The 16,910-nt window shown below is 39.3% G+C and overlaps 1 pseudogene; it reads right to left on the bottom strand.

The window, feature by feature from the left end:
* Positions 1-1,897: 1,897 nt before the first annotated feature.
* LOC102849993 lies at positions 1,898-11,524 on the bottom strand (annotated as a pseudogene).
* Positions 11,525-16,910: the final 5,386 nt, after the last annotated feature.

Genomic DNA, 16,910 nt, shown 5'->3' with positions numbered 1-16,910 from the left:
CAATGCACAGAAGAGTGCTATACCACCTAGAAGAATGTTTGAAAGGAAAACAATTTGATCCCGGCCTGAGGGCCACAGATTAAAATCACCCACCTTGGGCTTGGTAGCATAACTTTCTGTCCTCTAGGCCTACGTAGCTCTCTCTATGTTGTTGTCATTGTTGTTAGTTGTAGGCAACTCATAAAGACCCTATAAATGAAAAGCCTGAGCACTGTTCGTGGAGTTTCTGGAGGCAAGCCTTTTCAAATGTGGATGCCACTCTTGCTTCTAAGCAAGTCTAGGAAGTCTATTCTCACCACTGGGCCAGTTGGCAGTAAGATAATAGAGAAGAGACTGAGATTGTTGACTCCATTTTGGTTTATACATAAAACTACCAAATGCTGTTGACTTTCATTTATAGTAGAGACATAGCCCTCTTAGTAGAGTGCATTACTGTTGTTAGGTGCCATTGAGTCAGCTACAATTTATAGCAGACCTATCAACAACATATCAGAAGCTGGCCCTATTCTGTGCCATCTTCGTGATCTCTTACATGCTGGAGTCCTTTATTACAGTCACTGTGTCAATCTGTATTGTTGTGGGTCTTCTTCTCTTTCTCTAAACCTCAACATTTTCCAGCATGAAAATAGAGAGCATGTTATTTGGCTATGCTATGTGCCTGTGAACAGTACTCATGCCTTTTGTTCATAGGTTCGCTATGAGTTGTCTCTGATTCGACAGCACCTAACAACAGTAATGACGACAATATAGAGAGAGCTACATTGACCCAGTGGACAGAAAGTTTTGCTACCAAGCCCAAGGTGGGTGATTTTAATCTGCAGCCCTCAGGCCAAGTTCAAATTGTATTTCTGTCAAACGTTCTTCTTCTAGGTGGTATAGCACTGGTCTGTGCATTGCTGTACAGAGGTAACTCATGGTTACTGTGATGCTGAACACTGTGACACTGATGTGCCAATGTGATAATGGTTACCCATGATGGACAGTGTTTTCTGGAGCTTCCCAATTAAAACAAGCCTAGAAGCAGGAGTGGCATCCACTTCTGGAATGGCTTGCCTCCAGAAACTCTATGAACAGTGTTCAGGTCTTTTGTTCATAGGGTTGTTGTGAGTTGTCTACAACTCGATGGCACCTAACAACAACAACATGTGCCTGTGACTAATAGTGACCATATGCACAACACCTATGAACCCTGTCCTATCGTGAGTCAATCTTACTGTCTCAAATAAACCTGGCCCTATTACCCTAGTCACTGTGTTGATCCGTCTCATCCAGGGCCTCCTTCTCCTGTGTTGTTCCTCCACCCTTCCAAGTATGATGTCCTTCTCCAAGTACTACTGCCTCCTGGGAATACGCCCAAGTATATGAGACAGAGTTTCAAAGTTCTTGCCTCCCAACTTGGTTTTGTCCTCTCCAGGTCATACCTGTGTTCTCTTGGCAATCCATATGTTCAGTACTCTTCTCCACTATCGTGTCTTAAAGGCATGGATTCTTCTTCTGTCATCCTTGGTCATTGTCTAGCTCTCTGAAGACCACGGCCTGAATCAGGTGCATCTTAGTCTCTAGATTGACATCATTGTTCTTCAGCACTCTGGAGAGGTTTCTGACATCACACTTCCCAAATTCAATTTGTCTTTTGATTTCTGGGCTGCTGATGTCAAGAGTGTTGGTTGTAGAGACGAACAAGCTGAAATTGTTGACAATCTCAATCTCTTCTCCATCTATTATCTTGCTACCAATTGGCCCGGAGCTGAAAATCTTTCTTTTGCTGATGTTGAATTTCAAGCTATACTTTTTTTATTCTTTTTGCCGGTAAAACAAAAAGATCTTTATTTTATGAGGAAGTTTGGACAGGATGATGTGTGCACAGCATCACCAATATCACTAGGACCACAAAAAACTAATCCAGGCTCATGTCCTCTTCTTCATCCTTCTTGTCCTTGGCCTCACCTTCTTTGGGCTCTGGCTTGGCCCTGTTCTGCATGACTTTGGCAAACGCTTCCACATCATCCTTGTTGGCAGCCTCCACGCTTCTATAGGCAGGCAAAACTGGCACATGAGGGGGCCCAGCTGCCCCAAGGCCAAGGCCCGTGCTGAACATGCCCAGGGGCTGCTGGAACTGGGGAGAGGTCAGCCTGTTCTGGATCTCCTCTGCGGTCTGTGGCAGCGACTCCCCCATGGGCAGGTAGGGCAGCAGGTGCTCCTGAACGTCGGCATTGGCGAGGATGGGTGCGATGTCTGGCATAAGCACGCTGGCCGGGTTGACTTGCTGGCCACAGCCTGCCCCGGACAGCACGTCTATAGTGGCTAAAATGGTCTGTAGATCACCCAGCTGGATGGGCTGGGTTGGGCTTGCTGCCGTGCTGGGCCCATTACCTGAACTGGGTGCAGGTCTTGGGCTGGTCCCCGAGGCAGCTGTTGGAGTAGAAGGAGCTGGGGTGGTGCGGGCAGAAGAGGCATTAAAGGAGGGGGTGACAGGGGCCAAGTGGCTCCGAGAACTGGATGAAGAGCTACTGGTCAGTGGACTTCCACTCCCCAGTAAGCTGACCAGACCAAGCCCAGTCAGGGCCCCAAGTCCACCAAGGCCACCCAGGCCGGCAGGTCCAATCACCTGCATCAGCAGGCTGTGGCTCACGTTCCCCAGCAGGCTCTACAGGCTGCCCTCACCGCTGAGGTGGAGAGTTCTTGGCTCCCGCTGGCCCCTAGCGCCCCGGGCATTTGGCATCGGGGAGGTTGTTCAGGTACTCGTTAACCTTCCAGCAGTGCTCCTGCTCCTGGTCCGTCTTTGGCTCCTGCATCCAGAAGAAAAGGCGCTTGGATCCTGATCCTGCCTTGAACTTGAGCATATAGACCCACCCACTAGGCCCTGAGGCACCCTCTTAAATTAAGTCATCGGGGAAGATAATCAAGTCGTCCTCCACGCTGCCCGATGTCTAGTCCTTCCAGCAGAAGTGGATGAGGGAGCCGGCGGTCTGCTCAATGTACACCAGGCCCTTCCCTTTGTCCGGGGTGACGATGGTACCTTTCAGTAACATTTTTCCTGCTCAGAACTCTACCAGATTCTTGTTGGAGGAGCCCCGGGAGCCTGGCACTAGGCTTGGAAACCGAAGTTGTGATCCTGGCTCCGCTCAGTGACTGAGAAATGCAGTCCCAGCGCTATTCTTCTTGGTGGAGCCCGGGCCCCCAAGCTTCAAGCCATATTGACTTTCTGCAGCAGATGCTTCAGATCCTACTCCATTTCAGCAAATATGGTTGTGTCATCTGTCTAATGCAAGTTGTTGATGAGTCTTCCTCCAATTCTGATGCCACATTTCTCATTATAAAGATCAGTGATCAGCCTCCCTAATAATCTGTTCTGCAAACAGATTGAAAAGGTGTGGAGATAGAATGCCTCCTTGAAGCACCCCTTTCCTGATTTTGAACCATGCAGTGTTTCCTTGCTCTGTTCAAACACCTGCTTCTTGGTCCAAGTGTAGGTTTCATATGATCACAATCAAGACTTCTGGGATTCCCGTTTTTCCCAATGTTAGCCACAATTTGTTGTGATCCACACAGTCAAATGTCTTTGTGTAGTCAATAAAACACAAACAGACATTCCTGTGGTACTCTGCTTTCAGCTAAATCCATCTGACATTGACAGTGATGTTCCTAGTGCCATGGCTTCTTCTAAACCAAGCTTGCCTTTCTGGTAGTTCTTTACTCATGTTACAGTCATTTTGTTGTTTTTTATAAGCTTCAACAAGATTTTGCTTGTATGTGATATTGGTTATACTGTTTCATAATTTTTACACTCAGATCTCCTTTATTTTGGAATGGAAATAAATATGGATCTCTTCCAGTCATTTGGCCAGATAGTTGCCCTCCAGATTTCTTAGCACATGCTGGTAAGCACATCCAAGGAAGCATCTGTTTTCTTAAATGTGTGAATTGGTATCCATCAATTCCTATGGCTTTCCTTCTTGCCACTTCTTTCAGAGCAGCTTTTTTCCTTTATCACACTCTTCTTCTTTCCTTCATCACCATTGCTTCTTGTTTGTGTGTTGTTTAATGAAATTCTTCTGTGTCAGCCAATTCTCTTTGGTACAGTGACTCTGTGTAGTCCCTGCATCTTATTTTATGCTTCTTTGGTCACAGGGAAATTAAAATAAAATATAAATTCAAGATGGGCCTTTATCAGCAAGCACATCTGACACTGTCCTACTTTTGACCATAGAATGTTCATGTTAATCTTTTTTCTTTCTACTTGTGGCCTGTGAAAGAAACTGAGCCTCCTAAGTGAATCAACTGAGCACAACTTTATTAATTGTTTAATATATGAGAAGTGGTGACAGAGTACACAGGACAAGAAAATTCAACTTGGCCATAGAAGCCATGTACCCAGAGTACAAGTAGGAAAGACTTTTCACTGAGATCTTTAAAATTAGCCTCACTTCAGCTACTTCCATGAAACATTTGGGGACTAAAAGGCCAGTGACAATTCTTTGGAGGAAAGTCAAGAAGCTGTCACTTCAGACAACCTGCTGTTTGCTACTATTTTTATTTGATAAGCAGAACCTTATATCAGGCCTCTATTTGAAGCAAGATCATCAATGATTCATGGTTTAGAGACAAGAGGGGCCCCATGTTCAGGTTGGACTTAGTTAGGATTTCTTTGGCAAGAGGACTGTAGATGTTTTCAATTAGGTGAAAATCAAAACCTCCAAAGAGCATGGCTTTAACCCAAATAAAACCTCCCATGAATGTAATTTCTCTCTCTCTCTCTCTCTCTCTCTCTCCATTCCTCTCTCCTCTCTCATTGTGTTTCTCTCTATCCCTCTCCTTCTCCTCCTCAACCCTGTGTGTGTGTGTGTAAAATAGTTGAGACAGCTGCATTACACAGGTGGTATCCTAGGCCATAAATTACTCTGCTTTTATAGTTGGCTTGAGACACAAAGTCTCAAAACAATTAATTTTACCACTACACATTTGACCTAAGAGCACTTTTTATCACAGCAGGAATTCCTTATCAAATTCTCAGGTGCAGGGGCCCCATAAACACTTTGGAAGTACATGGATCCCGTGGCTGAAATGGTTGGTAACTCATGAGTGAGCGCAGGGTGGCCTGTGGAGAGAAAGAAATATAAAACACTGTCCTCAGATCAAGAAGGTAAATGCAAATACTCAGCCCTGTACTTTCTGTGGAGTCTGTGTATTCTTCATTATGGCATACTGCTGGGAAGCCTTGTGAATTTATATGACACGCATCATGGAAAAAGGGTTGATTTGTTGTCATAAAACATGCTAACTCATACAAAAGAATGTATGTGTGTGTGTATTCAGGGAAAAATTAACAAATCTTATTTTTATCTGGACAAAAAAAAATTCATCTTATTTGTAAACCGTCATGGTAGACTCTTCGCCAAAACAACCTACTTAGAAGAGTCGTTCACATACAGAATGCATTTTGTTCTTAGGTGTCATTGAGTTAACTCTGATTCACAGAAACCTATGAACAAAATATCTGAATCTTACCTTATCTTGTACTATCCTTACAATATATGTCATGCTCAAGTCTATTATTGTAATCAATTCATCTGATTGAGGGTCTTTCTCTCCTTCTTTAACCATCACCTTTCCCAGTATGACGTCTTCAAGGACGGGAACTCCTTATAACATAGCCAAAGTATATGAGATGAAATTTCACCATCTTTGCCTCTAAAGAGCACTCAGGTCACTTCTTCCAGGACAGATTTGTTTGTTCTTTTGCAGTCCATGATATATTCAAAAACTCTAAGCCAACCTCACAATTTTCCTTTGAATTTCCTTATTCATTGTCTAAATTTCATATGCGTAGGAACCAATTGAAAAGGTCATGGCTTCGATAAGTTGCAGCTTAGTCTTTAAACTGGCATAATTGATCTTTAGCACTTCAAAGAGCTCTTTGACAGTCCATTTCCCTAACATAACACAACTTTTGATCTCTTGACCACTGCTACCATGATGTTGACTTAGAATTCAAATAAAATTCAATTGTTGATTACTTCAATCTTCTCTCCACCTTTAATGATCTTGCCTATTGGTCCAGTGGTGAGGATTTTTGTTTATGTTGAAATGTTTCGCATATTGGAGGTTATAGTCTTTTATCTTCTACAACAAATGTTTCAAGTTTTCATCACTTTTTGAAAGCAAAATTGTGTCATCCAAATCACACAATTTTTGTGAGTCTTCCAGTCCTGACACCACATTATTTTCATGTAGTCCAGCTTCTTCTCCAAGGATTTCTTAAGCATGCAGATTGAACAGACAAGGTGAAGTATACATCCTTAACACAAGTCTTTCTCGAATTTACACCGTGTAGTGTTTCCTTGCTCTTTTTTAACAACTGCCTCTTGACATGTATAGGTTTCAAATGAGCACAATTAAGTGCTCTAGGATTCCTATTCTTCTCAAGTTATCCATTATTTGTTGTGATACGATTGTACATATCTCTAGCCACAAATTAAAGCACCCAGGTAACTAATGAGTAAGCAATGAACTGTTAAATGAAAGGTCTGTGGGTTTGGTTTACAGACACACAAGTAAATCAGTAAAGTAAAATACGCGTCTATCTCTGACTATGAGAAACCAAAGGGAATATAAAACTCCCTTTGCTATCAAATTGATTTCAACTCAGAGACATCCCACAGAGGAAAGTAGAGTTAGTTACCAAAGCTGTAATCTTTTGAAAAGAATCCCTAGTAGCATAGCACATAATGTATTGGGCTGCTAACTGAAAGGACAACAGTTTAAATCCACCAGTCACTCGGTAAAAGAAAGATGGGCAGTCTCCTCTCAGAAAGATTCACAGTCTCAGAAACCCAATGGAGGCTCACCATGGTTTGAAATTGACTCCAAGACAGTAAGCTGTGGAAGCAGATTGGTTCATCTTTATTTCATAGATCCAAACCTCTACCTTTAAGTTAGCAGCTTAATGATTACCTTCTGGTTTACCAGGGATCCGGCTAGTTGCACAAAGAGCAATGATGTCAATCTAGAGACTAATGTGCACCTGAATCCAGTCCAGTTACTTGCGCTGCATCAGAGAGCTGGACAGTAACTAAAGAGAATAGATGTTTTTAAGTTGTGGTGCTGGAGAAGGGAATTGAACATAGCATGGATCACCAAAAGTATATCAGGTCTGTCTTAGACAGGATGAAACCAAGTTTCTTCTAAGAGGGTAGGATTTTGAAGCTCCATCTTGCATATATTGGGCACATGGGCAGGAGGTACCAGTCCTTGAAGAAGGACATCATCCTTGGAAGGATGGAGGGACAGAACAGGAGAGGAAACCCTGGGTGAGAGAAATTGACACAGTAACAGAGGCAATGGGGGTAGGTGTGTCAAGAGTCAGTGAGACTGGCTCAGGATAGAGCTGTTGTGCATAGGGTCTCTACGAGTGACATAACAACAACAACAACATATTAATGTATCAGTAGAAAACTACTGTTTCATTTTCTCTACTACTCAGCTGAACAAAAATTTGCTCAGTTTAGCTACATAATCTATAAAGTATAGATTCTACCAGAATTTAAAATACAGACACTGAGTTTGATTTTTATTTTGTTTCCATTAAGCAGTTGTTAAGAGTATAGCATTTTTAAAATATTAAAAACTAAGAGAGAAAAAGAAACAGACACAATTATTTTGAGAACCCATCAAAATTTATAATGTAGCACTATTTACCAAACATACTTAGTGAGTTAACAGCACAAGCAATAGTTAAATTACTAAATCATTGTGGTTGATGCAAAGGTACAGGATATTGATTTACTGACTATGATCTCCTGGGTGCATATTACGTATCAAGACAAAGACAGAGAATTGGAAGGAGAGTGAAAAGCTATTAAATGACAAATAGCTGACAAAATACTTCCAAATCTGAACTCCTATGGATTTGAAAATTTTTTCTTTGTTTGAAAATGCTAGATCATCTGTATTAAGCTTCTCTGCACTGATACTCAGAGTTCTACTGATACAGTCCATAGTGAGTTGCACCGGTAATCAAAATGACTCGAATTCCCAGAGCCTCGAATCCACCAGCTGCTATTCAGTGAGAAAAAGATGGATAAAGCCAATGAAAAGTGACTGTGAATCTGAACCAACTCAACTGTTTATTGGGTATATTGCTTATTCACAATCTCCTGTTTTACTATGCCTTTCATACCTAGTAAATTATAATGCATAAAATTGTTCTGGGTTTTTTACTTGAGCAAAAGGTGGTGATTTTTTATAATCAAGGACCTAATCTCAGAAGAGGAATGAATCAGTTAACAAAGGACATGCACCGCATCAACACATAACTAATTGTCAGAGAAGAGGAATCCCAGAAGTAGGCTGTAACCAAGTCTCTTGAAAGAAAATAGTTGTTCTTTCTTTTTTCAATCTAAACTATTTCCAGGATTAGCTCTAGATTTTTTTTTCTTCTCAAAAGTCTGAAATGCTTAGTGCTTGTAAGCTGCCCAGAAATTCTATCCTTTTCAATGAGCAAAGTAAGACAGACACTTTCCTTTAAGGAATAATCACTAATGAGATTAAAGGAACCAAAAAAGATTATTTTTTCCTTTAGGTTTAATTGGGACTTGATCATCTGCTTTTTGCTCACAAATAATGGGGTATATGCCTCCAAAAGGATCATAAATATGACATTCTTCTAATTTATTTGACCAAAGGCCAAAAATACTTGCAAGTCTGCCATGTAAGTGGAGGTAACTGAACACCCCAGATACACAGATTTACAGCTCAACTCTACAGATGTTAGCTAGAGAAATAAACCACTCTCCCCTGAACTATGAAAGCATGAGAATATCCCATAAATTTTTTTTTCATTAAAAAATAAATAAATAATAGTGGAACTAAACTCTGTGTCTATTACACTTTATAAAAACTAAGGGAAAGGTTGAAAATAAATAAAGCAGAAAGGATATTAACATGGCTGCCTTCTACAAATGACATAGTTCAGCTAACAGATGCAGCACTGGATGAGCTCACCATTATATTCCAGTAAATTTGGAAGACAGTTATCTGGTCAACTGACAGGAAGAGATCCATATTTGTCTTCATTCACAAGAAAAGTGATTCAACAGGATGTGGAAATTATTTAACAATATCATAAATATCTTGGGCAAGCAAATATTGCTGAAAATCGTTTAAAATTAGCAGGAGTGGCAACCACTTTTTAAATAATATGCCGCTGGAAACTCTATGGACTTTGATAAATGTTGATAGTTACAGAAAGGCTTCAGGCCTTTTGTTCATAGGGTCACTATGAGTTGTGCTCAACTCAAAGGCAATCAACAACAATAACAGAGCAGTACATGGGCAGGAAACTACCAGATGTTCAAGCTGGCTTTAGCAGAGGCCTAGGTATCAGAGATATCATTGCTAAAGCCAGACGAGCTCTGGCTTAAAGTAAGAAATAGGAGAAGAATGTGTATTTGTATTTACTAACTATGCAAAGGCATTTGACTGGGTGGATCATAACAAATTATTGCTAACAATGAGAACAGAAATCTCAAAATGCTTAATTGTGGTAGTACAAAAACTATACCTAGACCAAGAAGCTCTTGTCGAATTAATGGAAAACTACATGGTTTAAAATCATGTGGCATCTTTAAAAGGATGTGTGTCAGGGATGTATCCTTTCTCCATACCTATTCAATTGTGTGCTGAGCAAATAATTTGTGAAGCCAGACTCTTTGAAGAAGAATGTGGCATCAGGATTAGAGGAAGATGCATCAATAACCTGTGTTATGCAGATGGCACAACTTTACTTGCTGAAAGTGAAAAGAATATGAAATGCTGCAGAAGATCAAGGGTTGGATCATGCTATGGATTACATCTAAACGTCAAGGAAACAAAGGTCCTCACCACAGGACTCACAGTCAACATCATGTTAGTTCTTTCTAGGATTAAAGTTGTCAAGCATTTCATCTTCCTTGGATCAGCACCCTTGCTCCCAGCAGTAGAAAAGTCCAAAGACATATTGTATTGGACAAGTCTGCTGACAGGGGACCCGTAAAAATGCTGAAAAGCAATGATATCAGTTTTAACACCAAGATGTGCTTGTTTCAAGCCATGGTCTTTTCAATCACTTGATATGCGTCTGAGATCTGGACAATGAATAAGGATGACAGAAGGATTGTGACTGAGATCCTTCTCTCAGCATAATATCATCCAGGGTCACGTATGTTGTGTATATTTTACAAGTTCATTGTTTTTCAGTGTTTTATAGTATTCCTTTGTGTAAATACACCGTACTTTTTCTATCTATTCATTTGTTGATGGACACTTCTGTATTGGAACAGATATAGAAAAGAACTGTTTAAAAGGAATAAATCATTAGGCATTATATGTAAGATAGCAGTCCAGAATAAGAAATATATTACAAAAAGACTGGGAGAGGGAGACAGGAAGAGGAAAATGGGAGGGGAGAAAAGAGGGAGGAAATTGTGCAATAATAAATGGATATTAAAAAAATAAAGTGAACTGGGGAAGGGAAGAGAGGGGGAGGGAGGAAAATGTGAAACAATGAATGAATGAAAATCCAATTTTTCTATTTAATCACAATTAAAATACAAAATTTTATTATTAATAAAAACAAATTGAGGCTGTTCGAGTTTTGGTGCTGGAGAAGAGTACTGAGCGGTCTATGGATTGCTGAAATAACAAACAGATATGTCTTGGAAAAGGTACAGCCGGAGTGCTCCTTGAAGTATGGCAAAGCTTCATCTCACATACTTGAGACTTGTAGCTAGGCAAGACTTTTCTTTGGAAAGGGACAACATGCTTGGAAAAATGGAAAGGCAGTGAAGGAGAGGAAGAACCTCAATGAAAGATGGATTAACATGATGATATCATCAATGAGCTGTTTCAGAGATGACAAGTACAGGGTTCAAATCTGTTCATAGAGTTGTTATGAGTTAAAAACAACTCCTAGTTGACTTTCATTGGTATCCAAGATAATTTAACCTTTAGGGCATCACACTTAGCATGGTGTAGGGTCAGCACAAGAGAAGAAGACACTGGTTGAGATTGATTGACAGTTACTGTGACTATGGGTCAGGTTGGCTTCGGAAGAAGAGATTCAGAGCCATAGGCAAAATCGTGATAGATGGAGGAAAAACTGAAACTATTAACAACTTAATCTTACTTAGATCCACAGTCAATAGAGTTGACAGGTAACAGCAGCCAGAAGATGAGTATTGCACTGTGAAAGTCTGCAGTCAATGACCTCTCCAAATTATTGAGGAGCAATGATATCAGTTTGAGGATTAAGGTTTACCTAATTCAGACCATGGACTTATCAGTCACTTTCTGTATTGCTGAGAGCTGGACAATGAATAAGGAGGACAGAAGAAAAATTGATTATTTTGAATTCTGATGTTGGAGAATAGTATTGAATATCCCACAGAATGCCAAAAGAACAGACAGATATAGCTTAGCGATGATGCAGCCAGAACACCCTTTGGAGGCAAGGATGGTAAAGTGTTGGCTCACATACTTACGGCATGTTGCCAAAAGAGGCTATTTTTTTGAAGAAGGACTTCCCTTGAATTCTCTTAACTGCAATACATAAAGAAGATGTGGGATTTCTTAAGCCAAAGGGAACATGGACCAGCTGCAGTTTCTGGAAAATAAAACATCCCTGCACTCTAAGACCCAGGACTCAGGACTCAGGTACTCCTGACTGCAACACAAGGAGAAAGTTTGGGACCTCTTAAGACAAAAGGGAACAGAATTGGACCTGCTGCAGATTTCCAGAGAACAACACTCACCCCAGAGCACTGATACACAAGTCTTCCACAGAGTGTCTCCCATCCCTGGGACAACACACTTATAGCAGCCTAACATTTACCAACAAAAGATTCACATAATCTCAAGAAAGCAGCAAACTGCCTCAAACATCATAGAAAAAATAGAGTAACCCTTTTCCTTAAAAAAGCAGAGCATATTGCAGAATCTATGAATACTCCAGACACAAAGAACCAGAAGAAATATTTTGATGTTGAGTTATTTGAAAAGCTATAGAATATGGTGAATATAATGGGGGAGAGGAGAAGCAATGAAAGCCATTAAGAAAGTGAATACACCACAGACAGGGAACAAGAAGAAAAATACTGATGAGGAGCAATTTGAACAACTATGGGAGAAAATGCAAAAGATGGAAGAAAGAATTGAAACTATTGATAAAGAGGTACAAGGACTTTAAAAAAACATCTCAAGGCAAAGAGGATATAGCCAACACAGTACTAGAAATAACAGAAATTAATGAAAATGCAATCCAGAATATTAATACCAAGATGGCAGAAGTGTACAACATGCTGGTGGGACAAAAGAAGTACAACAGAAGAGATGGGACAGAGATTCTGTGAGCTGGAAGACAAGATAATAAATGGAAACATACCAGAAGAAAGCTCAGGGATGAGACATAAAGAAAATGAAGAAGACATTACAAAAAGGTAAAATGACATCAAAAGAAACAGCATACACATGAATTCCAGAACATGAGAAGGACAGGGATAGCACTAAGAAATTTGGAAGAGGTACTGGAAGAAAACTTTCCAGATGTTATGAAGAATGGTCCAAAGAGCTCAGTGAACACCAGATAGACTAGACCCAAAAAGGAAAACATCCAAATATATCACAAATTCTCCAAATTAAAAGATAATGATAGAATACTAAAGGCAACACAGGAAAAACAGAGTCATCTGCAAAGGGAAAACTATTAGATTAACTTCTGATTTCTCAGTAGAAAACATGTGATCAAGAAGAAAATGTGATGATATATACAGAAAATTGAAAGAAAAAAATAACCAACCAAGGATTCTGTACCCAGCAAAACTGCCCATCAGATATGAAAGAGAAATTAAGTTAAGACAGAAAAGAAGGAACTTAAGGAATTTGTGAAAACAAGACTAAAACTACAAGACATTTTAAGGGGAGTCCTTCCCACAGAGACATCAAAGGAAAGTTGACTATAGAGTAACAAGAAACAACAGAAAAAGAAGCAGAGAAAAACGACAATGCAACGTGGCCTGTCAATAATCACACTCAATATAAATGCACTAAATGTGCCAAATAAGAGAAAGTTAGCAAAAGAACAGATCAATAAAAACAAAGGCCATCAATATGCTACATATAAGAGACACATTTAAGAAACAAAGAAAAGGATAGACTAAAAATCAAAGGCTGGGAAAAAAATACACCTAGTGAATGGCATAAGAAAGAAAAAGCAGTAGTGGCAATACTAATCTCTAACAAAATAGACTTCAGCATGAAAACCACCATAAAAGATAAGAAAAACACTATATGATGACTAAAGTCACAGCAGATCAAGAAGACATAATCTTGGTCAACATACACACCAAATGATAAATCTGAAAAATATATAGAACAATGTTTAAGAGAATTGAAAAAGAAATAGCACCCCAATAGTGGTAGGATACTTTAACACACCATTCTCACCAAAGGATATGTCAACTCAAAAGAAATTTAACAAAGATACAGAAGATCTAAACTATACAACCAGCCAGTTCTATCTTGTGGTATTCAGAGCACTGCATCCAACTGAAATTTAATTCTCTATCTTCTCATGTATACATGGTACATTCTCCAGAACTGATGATTTATTAGGATGCTAGCCTCAACAAATTCAAAAACATTGAAATGATACAAAGTATCTTCTCAGACTACAATGCCATAAAACTTTATATTAACCATATGAAGATAAAGCTTACAAAACCACCTATGTGGAAGCAAAATAACACCCTGTCAGGGACTTCTTCAGAGTGCTGAGAGACAACAAAGCTAGTATAAAGACTAAGGTGTGCCTGATGCAATCCATGATCTTCACAATTACTTGTTATGCGCCACAGAGCTGGACAATGACTAAGGAAGACAGAAGAAGAACTGATACCTTTGTGTTGTGGTGCTGGAGAGAATAAACAGATCTTTCCTAGAAAGGGTGAAACTAGGCTGCTCCTTGGAAGTAAGAATTTTGAAGCTCCATCTCACATACTTTGGGCTTATGGCCAGGAGGGACCAGTCCATGGAAAAGGACATCATGTTTAGAAAAGCGGAGGGACAGTGCAAGAAAGGAAGATCCAGAAGAGATGGATTGACACAGTAACTGGAATAATGAGGGTAGGTGTATCAGAGACAGTGAAATTGGCTCAGGATAGAGCAGATTTCAGAGCTTTGTATGTAGGGTCACTATGAGTAGCAGATGACTTGGCAACATGTAACGTCAACAACAGTAGAACACAATAGGGATATAGAAGAAAAAAAGAATGAAATAAAAAATTTCCTTCAATCAAATGAAAATGAAAATACAACATACCAAAACCTCTGGAATGTAACTAAGGCAGGCCTCGGGGGGGAGGGGGGAGGGCAGTTCATAGCAATAGGCACACACATATAAAAGGAAGAAAGACGCAAAATCTATAATCTAACCTAACACCTCCATCAAATAGAAAAAGAACAACCATCTGATCTTACAGCCTTTAGAAGAACGGGAATTATAAGGAAAAGGGCTGAAATCAATGAGCTAGAACACAGAAAAACAATTGAAACCAACAATAAGACCAAGAGCTGTTCTGGTTTTTTTTAAGGGTATATATAATTGGCAAGCCATTGATAAACTTGAAAAAGAAAGGGGGAGGGGGGAAGAGAGAAGATACAAACAGATAACTCAATTAAGAAATGATAAAGGTGACATCAAAACAGAACCAGATGAAATTAAACCATTAATATCACAATATTATAAAAAGCTATACCCTGATAAATTTGAAAACCTGGAAAAAAATGGATAAATTCCTTTAAACACATAACGTACCCCAACTTATATGGACAAATGTAGAATACTTGAACAGACTCAGCACAAAAGAAGAAATGGAACGGGTCATAAGAAGAATAATGGCCCCCCCCAAAAAATGACCTGGCTTCACAGCTGAATTGTACCAAACATTCAGGAAAGATCTATCACCAATGCTAGTTAAAGTATTTCAAGAGATTAAAACGAAGCAACACTTCCAGAGTGGTTCTATGAAGGAAGCATAACCCTAATATGAAAACCAGATTAAAGATATTGCAAAAAAGAAAACCATAAACCAATATCTCTTATGAGTACAGATGCAAACATTTTTAACAATGTCCTAGTCAATAAACTTCAACATTATATCAATAATTCATCATGACCAAGTGGAATTCATAACAGGTATGCTTCAACATAAGAAAAACAGGCAGCATAATTCATCACATTAATAAAGCAAATAAGAAACACATGATCTTAGCAATTGATGCAGAAAAGGCCTTTGACAAAATCCAACACCTTTTCCTGACTGAAACACTCAGCAAAATACTAATAGAAGGGAATTTCCTCAACATAGTGAAAAGTATACACACAAAACTAATTGCCAATATCATTCTCAATGAATAATGACTAAAAATATTTTCCCTGCAAACAAGGATCAGACAAGGATGTTCACTGTCACTACTCCTATTAAAAATTGCATTGGAAGTATTTGTTTTTCAATATGGCAAGAGAAGGGGGAGAAAGAGGCATCCAGATCAGCAAAGAGATGGTGAAACTGTGTCTATATGCAGATAATAAGATAAAGTACACAGAAAACCCCAAAGGCTTAATAAAAAAACTGTTAGAGCTAATAGATCAATTGAGCAGAGTGATGGGATAAATGATCAGTATACATAAGTCAGAGGGATTCCTCTACAGTAACAAAACACAGAGAAGAAAAATTAGAAATACCATATACTATAGCCTACCACAAATTAAGATACTTGGGAATAATCATAACTAGAGAAACAAAAGACCTTTAAAAGGAAAACTGCAAAATACTTCTGCAAGAAACAATAAAAGACCTAAATAAATGGAAAAATGTTCACTGTTCACGGATTGTTGTTGTTGTCTACCCTAGAGTCAAAACCTACCAATAGTGGGCACTTTCCACACCCCCCCACACCCCCTCCACTCCATGGGTTTTCAGAGGCAATTAATCGCATGGGAGGAGATTGCCAATCCTCTTGTTGGTGGCTTTAAACCACATGCCTTTGGGGTTGCAGTGCAGCTTTTTGCCACTAAGCCTCAATAGAACAAAATGACAATCCTAACAAAAGCAATCTACATGTTTAATGCAATTCCAATACAGATAGCGAATTCATTTTTCAAAGAGATATAAAAGGCAATTTTAAAGTTTAAATGGAGTGGAAAGAGACCTTGAATAAGTAAAGCACTTCTGAAAAACAATAATAAAGTGAGAGGCAGAGCACTCCCTGGTCTCAAAACCTGCTACAAAGCTTTAATAATAAAAATATCATGGCAGTCACATAGACCAATGGAACTGAATCAAGACTTAAGGATGATGTGGACAGAATATTGAATGATCCAAAAACCATCAAAAGGAGATGAAAGGAGTATACAGGATCACTGTACCATAAAGAACTAAATGACACAGAAGAATTTCACAAAACAATGTATGTTCCACAGGCAATTGCAATGAAGGAGAAAGTTCAAGCTACTCTGAAGGAACTGGAGAAAAACAAGCCCCCAGGAATTGATGGAATACCAATTGACATATTTCAACAGACAGATGGCAGCCCTGAGTGATCACTAGCCTGTGCCAAGAAATCTGGAGGACGACCATCTCGCCAACTGACTGGAAGAGATTAACATATCAGATAAGGGACTTATATCCAGAATTTATGAAATACTTGAGCACCACAACAAGATACGGGTAAGTAATCCAATAGAAAAATGGGCACAGGATATGAACAGGCACTTCAACGAAGACGACATTCAGATGGCTAACAAACACATGAAGAAATGCTCAAAATCCCTAGCCCTAAGAGAGATGCAAATTAAAACAACTATGAGATATCAT

Source organism: Elephantulus edwardii, unplaced genomic scaffold, assembly GCF_000299155.1.
Source record: "Elephantulus edwardii isolate Elephantulus edwardi_28Jun2011 unplaced genomic scaffold, EleEdw1.0 scaffold00042, whole genome shotgun sequence".
NCBI classification, from domain to species: Eukaryota; Metazoa; Chordata; class Mammalia; order Macroscelidea; family Macroscelididae; genus Elephantulus; species Elephantulus edwardii.
The sequence above is the reverse complement of the archived record's forward strand: the minus strand, read 5'-3'. Positions and strand labels throughout refer to the sequence as shown.